The sequence below is a fragment of the Molossus molossus genome, unplaced genomic scaffold (assembly GCF_014108415.1).
Source record: "Molossus molossus isolate mMolMol1 unplaced genomic scaffold, mMolMol1.p scaffold_m16_p_14, whole genome shotgun sequence".
In the NCBI taxonomy this organism is placed as follows: domain Eukaryota; kingdom Metazoa; phylum Chordata; class Mammalia; order Chiroptera; family Molossidae; genus Molossus; species Molossus molossus.
The window spans coordinates 52052579-52064773 of NW_023425349.1; the positions used below are offsets into that span (position 1 = coordinate 52052579).

The 12195-nt window shown below is 41.8% G+C and overlaps 1 protein-coding gene across 1 annotated transcript in view; it reads right to left on the minus strand.

Annotated features, from left to right (window-relative positions):
* PIP5K1B (phosphatidylinositol-4-phosphate 5-kinase type 1 beta) overlaps positions 1-12195 on the minus strand; it is a 322429-nt gene that overhangs the window by 257797 nt on the left and 52437 nt on the right. The gene's annotated exons all lie outside the window — the stretch shown is intronic.

Consider the following 12195-nt stretch of genomic DNA (forward strand, 5'->3'; position numbering starts at 1 on the left):
TCTTTAAGACTCCGTGTAGGCAGGGCCTCCTCTGAGAAATATTTCTAGACACCCTCACTTTCCTAAGAAAAGTTAGATGCCCCCTCTTCTATTCCTATATACACCCACTCACACACAGCATAAGAATTTTAAAAGTCTATTTGTGAATCTGTTCCCCACCCCCACCAGGCTACAGGCTCTCTTGTGGGCAATGCCCAAATCACTGAATAAGGCCTCACTGTCTTTCACGGCACAACTCCAGGGGGCGCCACTCATGTAGGCTACCCAGTGGTGTAAATGGCGACTCCTGAAATTGTACAATATGGCACCTCTAAGAACAGGGCTCCAGTGCCTTCCAAAGAATTCGGCACAGAGTATCACTCATAAATATTTTTCAGTGACAGAATGGCTGAGATAGATCTCACCAAAAATGTGAGATGGGGCTTAACCAGTGAGGTCTCTCAACCAGTTTATTACCCTCCAAACCAACACTTCCTAAGGTAAAGTTCAAATGACACTGTCAACCTGAAGATAAGTGCTAGCTCTGCCACTCCATACACTTAGAAAGTCCCTCCTTGTCTCCTCTACATCAGCTTCTTGTACAATTTCTCTAAATGCTAACAGTGAATTTAGGTTTCCCTCTAAGCCTCTGATAATGACATAATTATCTGCAAATGAATGTGGTATTTTCACCAGAGATGCAAATAATTATAGCGAGAGGCAGATATATGAAGCTACCCGAAAGAGCTCACCGAGATGCAAATTAATACAGTCCAATTTTTCTATTTTAATGAGCATGTTCATAAGGACATTATGATTCTATATTCAGAAAAACAACATTCCACAACTTTCAACCACCTGCCCCGGCAGAGAGGAAAAAAAAATCACACACTGAACTTTGGCAAGCATTTACGATATCTCTGATTAGAGTTAAAAAAAAAAAGTTTAGACAATACATTCCTATTTTCTTTAGAAGAACACAGTTTCTGTCTTTCCATGGATGGGAGTATGGTCATAGGTAAAAGAACCTTCGACATATAACTAGCTTTAAGACACAGCTAGAGATTGAGGCAGGTGTCAACGAAGAGAAATTATTTAGTCACTCAAGATCACTACTTTGTCCTAATTCCTTCAGTTGACTCCTGTCTTCTGTTAACTGATGGCTGCCTCTAATTTGGAGTGGGAAAAGAGAGCAGAGAGACAAAAGTGAAGTGACTGGTAAAAACTATGAAACCACAGAGGTATGGCAATGTGAGGTAGGCAGAAAAATAGTCCCCCAAGATGTCCACATCCAGATCCCCAGAACCGGTGACTATGTCGTAGCTACGGCAAAGGGAACTAAGATTGCAGGTGAAATTAAGGTTGCTAATCATCTGACCTTGAAATAAGACTAACTTGGATTATATATGTAATCACCGTGGTCCTTAAATGAAGGAGGCAGAAACGGTGATGTCTGGGTGACGCGATGTGAGAAAGGCTATTACTAGCTTTGAAGATGGAAGGCCATGAGCCGAGGAAGGCTGCTGGCCTCTAGAATCTGAAAAACACAAACAGATTCTCCCTAGAGCCTCAGGAAGGAAGGCAGCCTGCTGACCCTGTAATTATAGCCCAGTGGGTCCAATTTTGGGCTTCAGATGTCCAGAGTGAATAAATGTTCGTTGTTTCGAGCTACTTAGGCTGTGGGGATTTGTTACAGCAGCAATAGGAGACAAATACAGGTAATTTCACCGGAGAGAAGAGATCAGCTATTTCCATAATTTCTGCAGCATGTGAACATTTATTCCCCCAAAGGAGAGCTAAGGACTCCAGCAGACTACCATATCTGATGTGGCCACTCCCTTCTCTACCTCTCTACCCTCACCTAAACTATGTCACAAAACAACACTTCATACCATCCATTCTACAGAGATTGTCTGCAATACATTTCAACTGGTGTGGCATTCTGCCCCTTTGTGCATACAAGGCTTGGAACATTTTATGAGCACTATAGGGACCTCAGAGAAGAACATCTGGTCTGTTCCGCATTGTAATTATGTATAAATGAAGACATCCAGGCCAGAAGGCCTTGGGTAGTACTATATTCGAGGTCACACAGCTAGTTGCAGTCAACACAAGTTCTTCCTTTCTCTCTCTCAAGACAATTCTCTTTTCATTTCCCTGTGCTACTGGGAACTAGAACTGAATGCTATGCATAAAACTAAACCGGCACGTGAAGAGTATGTAACTGAGGTGAATTGTTCTTTCAATTATAGTTTATTCTCAATATTACATTGTATTAGTTTCAGGTGTACAGCACAGTGATTAGACAATCATATACTTTACAAAGTGCTCCCCCTGATATTTCCAGTACCCACTGGCACCACAGATAGTTATCGCAATATTACTTCTGATATTCCCTATGCTGTACTCCAGTACTCATGACTATTTTGTGACTACCAATTTGTATTTCTTTTGTTTTTTTATTGTTGATTTTTTTTTTTTTTTTAGAGAGAGAGGAAAGGAGAGATAAAAACATCTATGTGAGAGAGAAACATCGATTGACTGCTTACTGCATGTCACCTACTGGGGACCGAACCCGGAACCTGGGCATGTGCCCTGACCGGGAATCGAACCAGGACCTCTCAGTCCATGGATGATGCTTAATCCACTGAGCCACGCTGGCCAGGCCAATTTGTATTTTTTAATCTCTTCACCACTTTCATCCAGTCCAACAAACCCCTTTCCCTCTGGCAACCACCAGTTCACTTTCTGTCTGTGAATCTGTTTTAATTTAATTTTGTTTGTTCATTTATTTTGTTCTTTAGGTAACACATATAAGTGAAATCATATGGTATTTGTTTTTCTCTGACTTATTTCACTTAGCATAATAACCTCTAGGTCCATCCCTGTTGTTGCAAATGGTAAGATTTCATTCTTTTTTATGGCCAAGTAATATTCCATTGTATTTATGTAACATCATTTTTTTAGCCACTTGTCAATTGATGAGCATCAGGGTTGCTTTCATATCTTGGCTACTGTTAATAGCAGTGAGCATAGAAATGCATATATTCCTTCAAAGTAGTGTTCTGGGTTTCTCCGGATATATACCCAGAAGTAGAATCACTGGATCATAAGGCAGTTTCATTTTTAATTTTTTGAGGAATCTCCATACTGTTTTCCATAGTGGCTGCACCAATATGCATTCCCACAAATGTGCACAAGGGTTCCCATTTCTCCATATCCTCACCAACACTTGTCATTTGCTGATTTATTGATGATAGCCATTTCGACAGGTATGAGGTGATATCTCATTGTAGTTTTAAGATGCATTCCTCTGATGATTAGTGATATTGAGCATCTTTTCATATGTCTATTGGCCATCTATCTATATGTCCTCGTTGGAGAAGTGTCTACTCAGGTGCTTAGCCCACTTTTAGATTGGATTGTTTGTTTTTCTGGTGTTGATTTGTTTGAGTTCTTTATAAATTTTGGATCTTAACCCCTTATCAGATATATCATTGATGAATATGTTTTCCCATTCAGTAGGTTGTCTTTTTGTTTGCTTATGGTTTCCTTTGTTTTGCAAAAACTTTTTAGTTTGATGTGGTCCCATTTGTTTATTTTTTCTTTTGTTTTCCTTGCCTGAGAAGATATATCAGAAAAAATATGACCAGGAGAGATGTCAGAGATGTTATTGCCTATGTTTTCTTGTAGGAGTTTTATGGTTTTGAGTCTTACATAAGTCTTTAGTCCACTTTGAGTTTATTCTTATCTATTGTGTAAGAAGGTGGTCTAGTTTCATCTTTTTCAGGTATCTGTTCAATTTTCCCAGCACCATTTACTGAATAGACTGTCTTTACCCAACTGTATGTTCTTGCCTCTGCTGTCAAATATTAATCTACCATACAGGTGTGGGTTTATTGCTGGGTTTTCTATTCTGTTTCATTGAACCCTATGTCTGTTTTTCTACCATTATCATGCTATTTTGATTAACAGACCTTGCAGTATAGTTTGATAATAGGTAGAGTGGGCAGGTGAATTTTAATTTAATTTTAATTGAACTTTAAAAAGCCCTTGTGCTGGCATGTTTATAACCCCATAATTGATGAATGGTAAATTATTGTGCTGACTTGTTTATAGCTCCATAATTGATGATTGGAAAAGTCACTGTGTGCCCTGTAGCTGAACCTGTTTTGTAAAGACCCCTGAACCAAGAAATTGTTGGGAGCCGGCTATATGTCTGACAGAGTCCATAGAGCCTGGAGGTCAGAGACTCGACTTTCCCCACAGTCTCAAGGAATTAAGCTTGCATTGTGTTTGTGCAGCTCGGGGCTAAGTGTGACCCAATGTACCTTGAAATACCTGGGTGTTCCTGGGTGTGCCTGTTATCTGCAAGGCAAACTAATTCTATACAGCATTGTTGTAGCCCTGGGCATTATATCAAAAAGATCCTATTTTCTTATATCATTAAACTTTTGCTGTAAGGTACAAAAGGCATGTAATAAAGCATATCGAGGCTGATTCTGAAGACTGTCACAGGGGTGTTTGGAATCAGACGCCAGCCAGCTAATAAGTGGCTCTTATTTGGATTTCAATTCTCTAGTGGTCTTTCTTTGGCTCTGTCGCACCACAACACCCTGATGCTTGTTTGTGTTGTTGGGAAACATTTAAATAGGTTTGGAACAACCTGGGAATGTGAGTCTACTTATCAATGGCAAAGCTTCTGAAATCTACATACAGCTCAAATATTTCTGATGAAAATCCGGTGTCTGGATATGCTGTAGGTATAAAATACACACTGGATTTGGAAGATTTCAACTGAAGAAAAATATAAATGTGTCATTAATTTTGTAGATAATGAAATGCTGAAATGATAACATTTTAGATATATTAGGGTAAATAAAATACATCATTAAAATTACTCTCATCTGTTTCTTTTTACTTTTTAAATGTGGCCACTATAAAATTTAAAGCTACTTATGTGGCTCTTATTATATTTCATCAGAAACTGCAATTCTAAAGGAATAGGTTGAAATACACATGTATTTTAACATGAAATTCTAGAAAATGGAAATACAGGCTCTGGCCGGTTTGGTTCAGCAGTGAGAGCATCGGCCTGCAACCCAGAGAGACCCGGGTTCGGTTCCCGCTAGGGGCATGTGCCTCAGTTGCACTCTGTCCCCTGCCCTGGTTGGATTGTGCGGGTGGCAGCCACTCAATGTGTCCCTTTCACGTTGATGTTTCTCTCTCTCTCTCTTCCTCCCGCTGTATCTGAACAAAAAATGGAAAAATGTCCTCAGGTGAGGATAAAAAAAAAAGAAGAAAGAAAATGGAAATACAAAAAAAAAAATACAAGATATCTGTTTGATGCAAAGAAGAAATTATAGAGAAAACACGTGGTAGAAGAATATGCACACAGGATCAGGATTCTCAAACTTGTAACGAAGTCAAAGATAAAAGAAAATTCTTTTATATATATATATATTTATATATATATTTTTTAATCCTCACCTGAGGACATTCTTTTTGTTCAGATAGAGTGGGAGGGAAAGAGAGAAAGAGAGAGAGAGAGAGAGAGAGAGAAACATGAACATGAAAGGGACACATTGAGTGGCTGCCACTCGCACGACCCAACCAGGGCCGGGGACAAACTGCAACTGAGGTACATGCCCCTAGCAGGAACCGAACCCAGGTCTCTCTGGACCGCAGGCCGATGCTCTAACTGCTGAGCAAAACCGGCCAGGGCTAATTATATTTTTAATCACTTGGAATACAAGGATTGTTCGGAGAAAAAGATATTAAAAATTACTCTTCTCTAAACCTTCCTTGTTTGTTGGTGGGCTCTTAATTTACAGCTGACCTTATAAAAGAAAACTGTAAACTAAGAATAAGTACAGCAGCCACAACACATTTTTAGAAATGTATTTTCTCCTCAAATGTGTCAGGCTGACAAAATAAGAATACAAGCAATTCACAAATTCTTCGCATTAAATTTCTAATTCAAGCTCTCCCTTTTTCAGCTTTGGAAATGGATCAGCTATAAGTTTTTAGAACTAATATTATACCAGGGAGGGAGACAGGCTGACATGTCAAACAGAGGTCTTAGGGAATATTTATGTAAAACGTCACATGGCATGGCCAAAGGGCCTAAAAAATTCCCGGAATTTGGCCTCAGGAGTAAGATAATTTATCTAACTCCTTCATGCTATTCTTTATGCACAACAGGAATGAGTCTCCACTGGTTATATCCCCGTGTGTCAGACGACTGATCAAAGATGCCTACGCCGTGGCTCAGAGAGGGAGGCCAGCCTTCAAAGGCCACCCTGCCACTCCAAGAAGGAACGTTTTGTTCAGGTGACCCTAGGCCTCCCAGAGGTCATGTGGGATCATCTCAGCTTTGTTTTCCAGGCTCTCAGAGACACCTGGGTGAGTGATTGAGGACTGTAGTGAGCAATGCTGAGGTCATCCTGAGATTCATGCTCAGGACTCACCATCTGGAAGGCGACACAAGCCCCCACATTCTCCAGTTCCCATGGCCTCCAGTCTAGTTTTCCTATTGAAATGGTCCAGCTCTAGGTAAATCACATGTGATTATAAGTTCAAATAAAAGGACAATATACAAATGAATAAGCAGTGTGATGGCGTGATGGTAATTACACAGGATCAGGAAAAACAACCATAAATGTCAAAAGTAGCTATCTCTACTGATAGGCCTATTTTCCTTACACTTGTCAATGTTTTCCACATTTGGGGGGAAAAGCTTGTATTACTTAATAGGCCAATTTTTCTTTTCTTTATTTATTTTTGTACAAGGGGAGTGTTAAAAAAATTAAAAGTACCCGTATTACTAAATACTTGAATATATTTTGAAATAGCATATTCCTTGATATTAGCACCTAATACGTTTTATAATATGCTTGTGACATCATTAAGCAGAGATATATCCATAACTGTGCTTTCCAAGTGCCATACTACTAATCCAAAAAATAGCATCAGTACTCAAACAAAAGTGGATTCTTTAGGAAAGCCGTCTCCAAAGAAGCACATAACACTAAAACTTATTTCTTCTTTGAAGTATGAGTGTAAATGTCAATCGTTCAATTACACTGTACATCTAAGGCCTTGACAATCCTGCATGAAAAATTAAGACTTTACATTACATAATTTTTTTTTTTAATATATTTTTATTGATTTGTTTTAGAGAGAGAGATGGAAACATTGATGTGAGAGAGAAACACTGATTGGCTGCCTCCTGCACACCCCCTACTGGGGATCGAGCCTGCAAACAGGCATGTGCCCTGACCGGGATCGAACCCAGACCTCTCAGTCCATAGGACAACATTCAGTCCATTGAGCCACACCGGCTGGGCTACATCACATGAATTCTTGATCCACTTTCTAACATGAGTATATTTCAAATTATTTCTTACAGATTTTTTAAAGGTCAGCAGGGCAGACAAAGAGGCCAAATCACTTAGAATCTAAAATAAAAGGTATTCATTAGACCAACATGTCACCTGACTGGGCACCCACTGTGAGATACTGTGAGGATGTAACTTTGGCCTCTAGCGATGTAACCATGCAGCACTGTAGAACTTTAAAGCTGGAAGGCTGAATTTTAAAAATGAGTCAACACAAAGTGTTAGCTATACTGAAATATTAAGCTTTTTATACATCTATAAAGTTAAAAGTTACTCCATATAAACAAATACAAGAGCATCATATTCTTCAATAATGCTTTTGAAAAGTAGACAAGAAGATGGTGTATCTGGGCGTTAGTCCTGGCACTGTCAGAATTTTATTTTTTTTTTAAACTTATTAAGGTGGGATTCACATGATGAAAAGCGGCCCACTGTAAACTCATTGATTCAGCGGCACCGAGTACATTCACACTGTTATGCAGCCACCGTGCCTTGAGGTCCGGCAATGGGTCCAGGTATTTCCAGATAAGCTCCATCCCTCATCCTGACCACCTCCCAGGGATGCCTTTCACTCCTTGAGGAACTTAGGAAGTCATTCAGCAAAACTGGGCAACTCATTCTATTCAACAGTCAGTTAGCAAATGTCTGTCCAAGTGTCGATCAGTAAAGTGAATAGCTATATGATTACCTAGAAAAGTCAATTGCTGGAACCATCTGTGATAATGAATTAATCAGATTTTTAATAGCTGGACTTTTATTACCTAATTATTCTCTGCCTCTATTCCCTCCCTCCAATCTCCCTTGGTGAAAGTTTGCACAGAGTATTCAAGTGTGTCTGGGGTCCAAGCTCACAAGAGACCATGGTCTGCATAGGGTCTTTTGCAGGCAGGGCTTATGAGAGAAATGTTTGCAGATATTTGACCCTAATAATTATAGATATGCTTTACAATTACCATGAATATTTACATACTACCTTGTAAATAGTCTATTGTGCAAATTGTAAAATTACAATTACCAGCATCTTCTGAGGGTTTATTATGCTTCTGACACAGGTCTAGGTGCTTTCAAGTGTTATTTCATTTCACCTGAACAGAGGTTATAAGGAGAAGGGGTTTGGAGAGGTTAAGTGATATGTTCAAAGTCATTCGCTTCATATGTGAAGAGCCAGAATTAAAAAGTTGATGTGTTTGATGTAAAAAATAGTACTCTGATCTACTAGGCATACTCTTTCCCTGAGACTCCACTGCCAATAATTATCCCTGAACCACTAAGAAACATCTGTAACCAAAATAAATTAAGAAAAATAAAAATGTTCTGCTTTAAAAAAAAAAAAAAAAGAATCCCAGCAGAGCCCTGGCTGTGTGGCTCTGTGGACAGAGCGCCAGCCCAGTACTGAAGGGTCGCAGATTTGATTCCTAGTCCAGGGCGTGTACCTGGGTTGCAGATTTGATCTCCCGCCCCTGTCAGGACACGCCCCGTCAGGACACGCCCGTCAGGACACGTGTGGGAGGCAATCGATCCATGTATCTCTCATATCAATGTTTCTCTGTCTCTCTGTCTCCCCTTCCCTCCCTCTCTTCCATTTTCTCTTAAAAAAAATCAATGGGAAAAAATATCCTCAGGTTAGGATTAATCAAAAAATAAATAAATAAATAAATAAGAATTCCAGCTGGGATAAAACAAAGCCACATGGCTTCACTTTGAAAGACACTCCCAGTCCGTACTTTGGAGAGGAGCAGAGGGTGGGCCCCTGTAAAAGACTCAGGTACTCCTGTCCTTCATCATAAACAGAAGTGCACTAGCAAACACTGGTTTCAATCCACACCCAAGACATTTTCATTTATCACTGGGGGAATGCTAAAAATGCCCCCACTCTGCCCTGGCCGGTTTGGCTCAGCGGTTAGAGCGTCGGCCTGCGGTACACAGAGACCCGGGTTCGGTTCCCACTAAGGGCATGTACTTCGGTTGCAGTTTGTCCCCGGCCCTGGTTGGTCGTGCGGGTGGCGACCACTCGATGTGTCCCTTCACGTCGATGTTTCTCTCTCTCTCTTCCTCTCTCTCCCTCCCACTCTGTCTGAACAAAAAATGCAAAAATGTCCTCGGGTGAGGATTAAAAAAAAAAAAAAAAAATGCCCCCACTCTTATTCAAGATAGCATCCTGTCCCCAGCGCCATCTCAGCACTCCCAATCCCTCCTTGCCTAGACTCCTTATTTCCCATAGGTCTTGTCACCATCTCACACACTAACCCACGTGCTTATTCGCTGGGCACATTACCATTCTGTGCTAGAATGCAAGCTCACTGAGAACAGGGGGTCTGTGTTTTGTCACTGCTCTGTCCCCAGTGCTTGGAGACACAATGGCCTAAATCACAGCTGGAGCACATTCCTCCTCCTTAGAAAAGTAGAGGATGGTATCTATTCAAAACACTTTCTACCATTTCACCAGAACTGCTAAATGCTGCTAAATATTTCGCGCATTTGAATAGAGACATCAACACATCCACAAGTGAATTCAACACAGGAGAAAGGTGTCATTATGGAATAGTAGAAATACCACTGACAGATGGAAGGGGGTTTTCTTGTCATACAGCTTACCCAGGGAATTACAGGAAGAGTTCAGAGTCAGCATGACTGACAAGCGATTCAAGCATTCAAATCGAGTCATGATGCCTCAACTCCCAGGCGCAGTGTTGGGGAGCAGTGGGTGGGAGGGGAGGGCGATTCAACAAGGAGGTTTCATTTCAAACACTGATCTTTATAACAGAAGTGACTCTTTGGAAGAGGTTTTAAGTACCAATGACTTCTCTAAAGCCAACTACAGAAAAGTGTGATAAAACTAGTGTGGCAGAGCATGAGCTAATAATACTTTTCATTTATTACACACTTGACTAGGTACCAGGCTCTGTTCTGAGGCCTTTACACACATTACATCATTTAAGTAGCTTCACGGTGTGGTGTAGGTACTACTACTCTTTAATCGATAGGGAAACAGAGGCTTTGAGAGGTTGTCTAACCTGCTCAGGACCACAAGCTGCTTAGTGATGGAACTAGGATCCAACCCAAGAGTCATTCTCTAGGTTAGTGGTTCTCAACAGGGAGTAATTTTGTTCCCCAGGGGATATGTGGCAATGTCTGGAGATTTGTTGTTGTCACAGCGGGAGGAAGGTGCTACTGGCCTATCTAGTGGGTAAGAATGCAGCAAAACATGCAACAATGCAGAGCACAGCCCACAACAAAGAGTTATCTGGCCCAGAAGGTCAACAGCACAAAGGCTGAGAAAACCCTCCAGAGTGCAAGCTCCTCACGGTGTACTCGACGTATGAGGAAGACCGCCTTTCGCACCTGGACCAGAGGGAGGAAAACTGAGTAGAGCATTTGGTTACGGGCAGTTCTACATTGCGCTGTAAACGAAGTGTATGTTTCCTCTCGAAACAGATTCCGACAAATGGGTGACCTAAAACTACAGAACCTTCTTCCTTCCCCATTCCGAAGCCCAGACGTCCCAAACCAGTATCCCTGGGCTGAAAGCTGGCTGGGCGAGCTCCCTCTCAGGGTCCAATGGGGATCTGTCCCTTGCTTCTTCCAGCTGCTGGTTGGGCCAGCACTGGCTCCTTGGCTGGTGGCCACATCATGGCCGTCTCTGCCTCCATCTTCATATCACTTTCTGTCTGTGCAGCCCCCTGCCTCTTTCTCCCTAGGACACTGGTGATGACATGTAAGGCCACCTGGACAATCCAGGGTAACCTACTCATTTCAAGATCCATAATCACATCTTCAAAGACTCTCTCCCCCCCCCCAATAAAGTAACATTTACAGGTTCCAGGGATTAGGGCACGGATCTCTCTGGAGACAGTTTCTAGCCTACCACAAGTAGATCAATGTCGGCTCCCATTTTACCCAGGAGGCAACTTGAAGCCGTGCGCCAAGGACATGGCTAACAAATGGTGGAAGCGGGATGTGGACCCAGCCCTGTCCACCCTGAAGCTCATTCCTTCTCTTTTCTTCAGACCGAAGCCCTGGACTCTGGGCACTGCCCCACAGCTAGGTCTCATACTCTTTTCTCTAAACCACACCGCCTACAAAGGAGAAGGTCTTAAACCAGCAGGTCCTAACCTCGGAGTGGGACTAATGCAAGAGGAGTGAAAATCCACGAGCTCCCAGCGCAGCCAGTAAAAACCAGGAAAGCACAGACTCCATGACGCGAGGATCCTGAGAATACCTGTGTTAATCCATTCTTTTCTTCTCTTTTTTTTTTATCCTCACTCGAGGACATTTTTCCATTTTTTGAACAGATAGAGTGGGAGGGAGAGAGAGGAAGAGAGAGAGAGAGAAACATCGACGTGAAAGGGACACATCGAGTGGCTGCGACCCGCACGACCAACCAGGGCCGGGGACAAACTGCAACCGAGGTACTTGCCCTTAGCGGGAACCGAACCCGGGTCTCTCCGGACCACAGGCCGACGCTCTAACCGCTGAGCCAAACCGGCCAGGGCCATTCTTTTCTTTATCTAATTGAGTGAACATTTCTCATCCCCTAGGAGGTGTCTTTTTATACAAAGAATTACCTACAGTCCTTGCACAGAATAGCCTATAGTCTTCCTTCTGTATCTTAAGTAATATTTAACAAATTGCAGCTTTAACTGCACATCCTCCTTTAAGGTTTGCACGTTATTATGAACTAAACTCCCAAGCTTACTGGGAGAGGAAGTGATTGCCAACGAGGGAAGGATGTGGTGGGTCCCTGTGTGTGTGGGTGCTGGAGTTTTCATCACCCCAGAAATGGTTTGATGTTAAAAATACTGGGGAGGTAGCTATA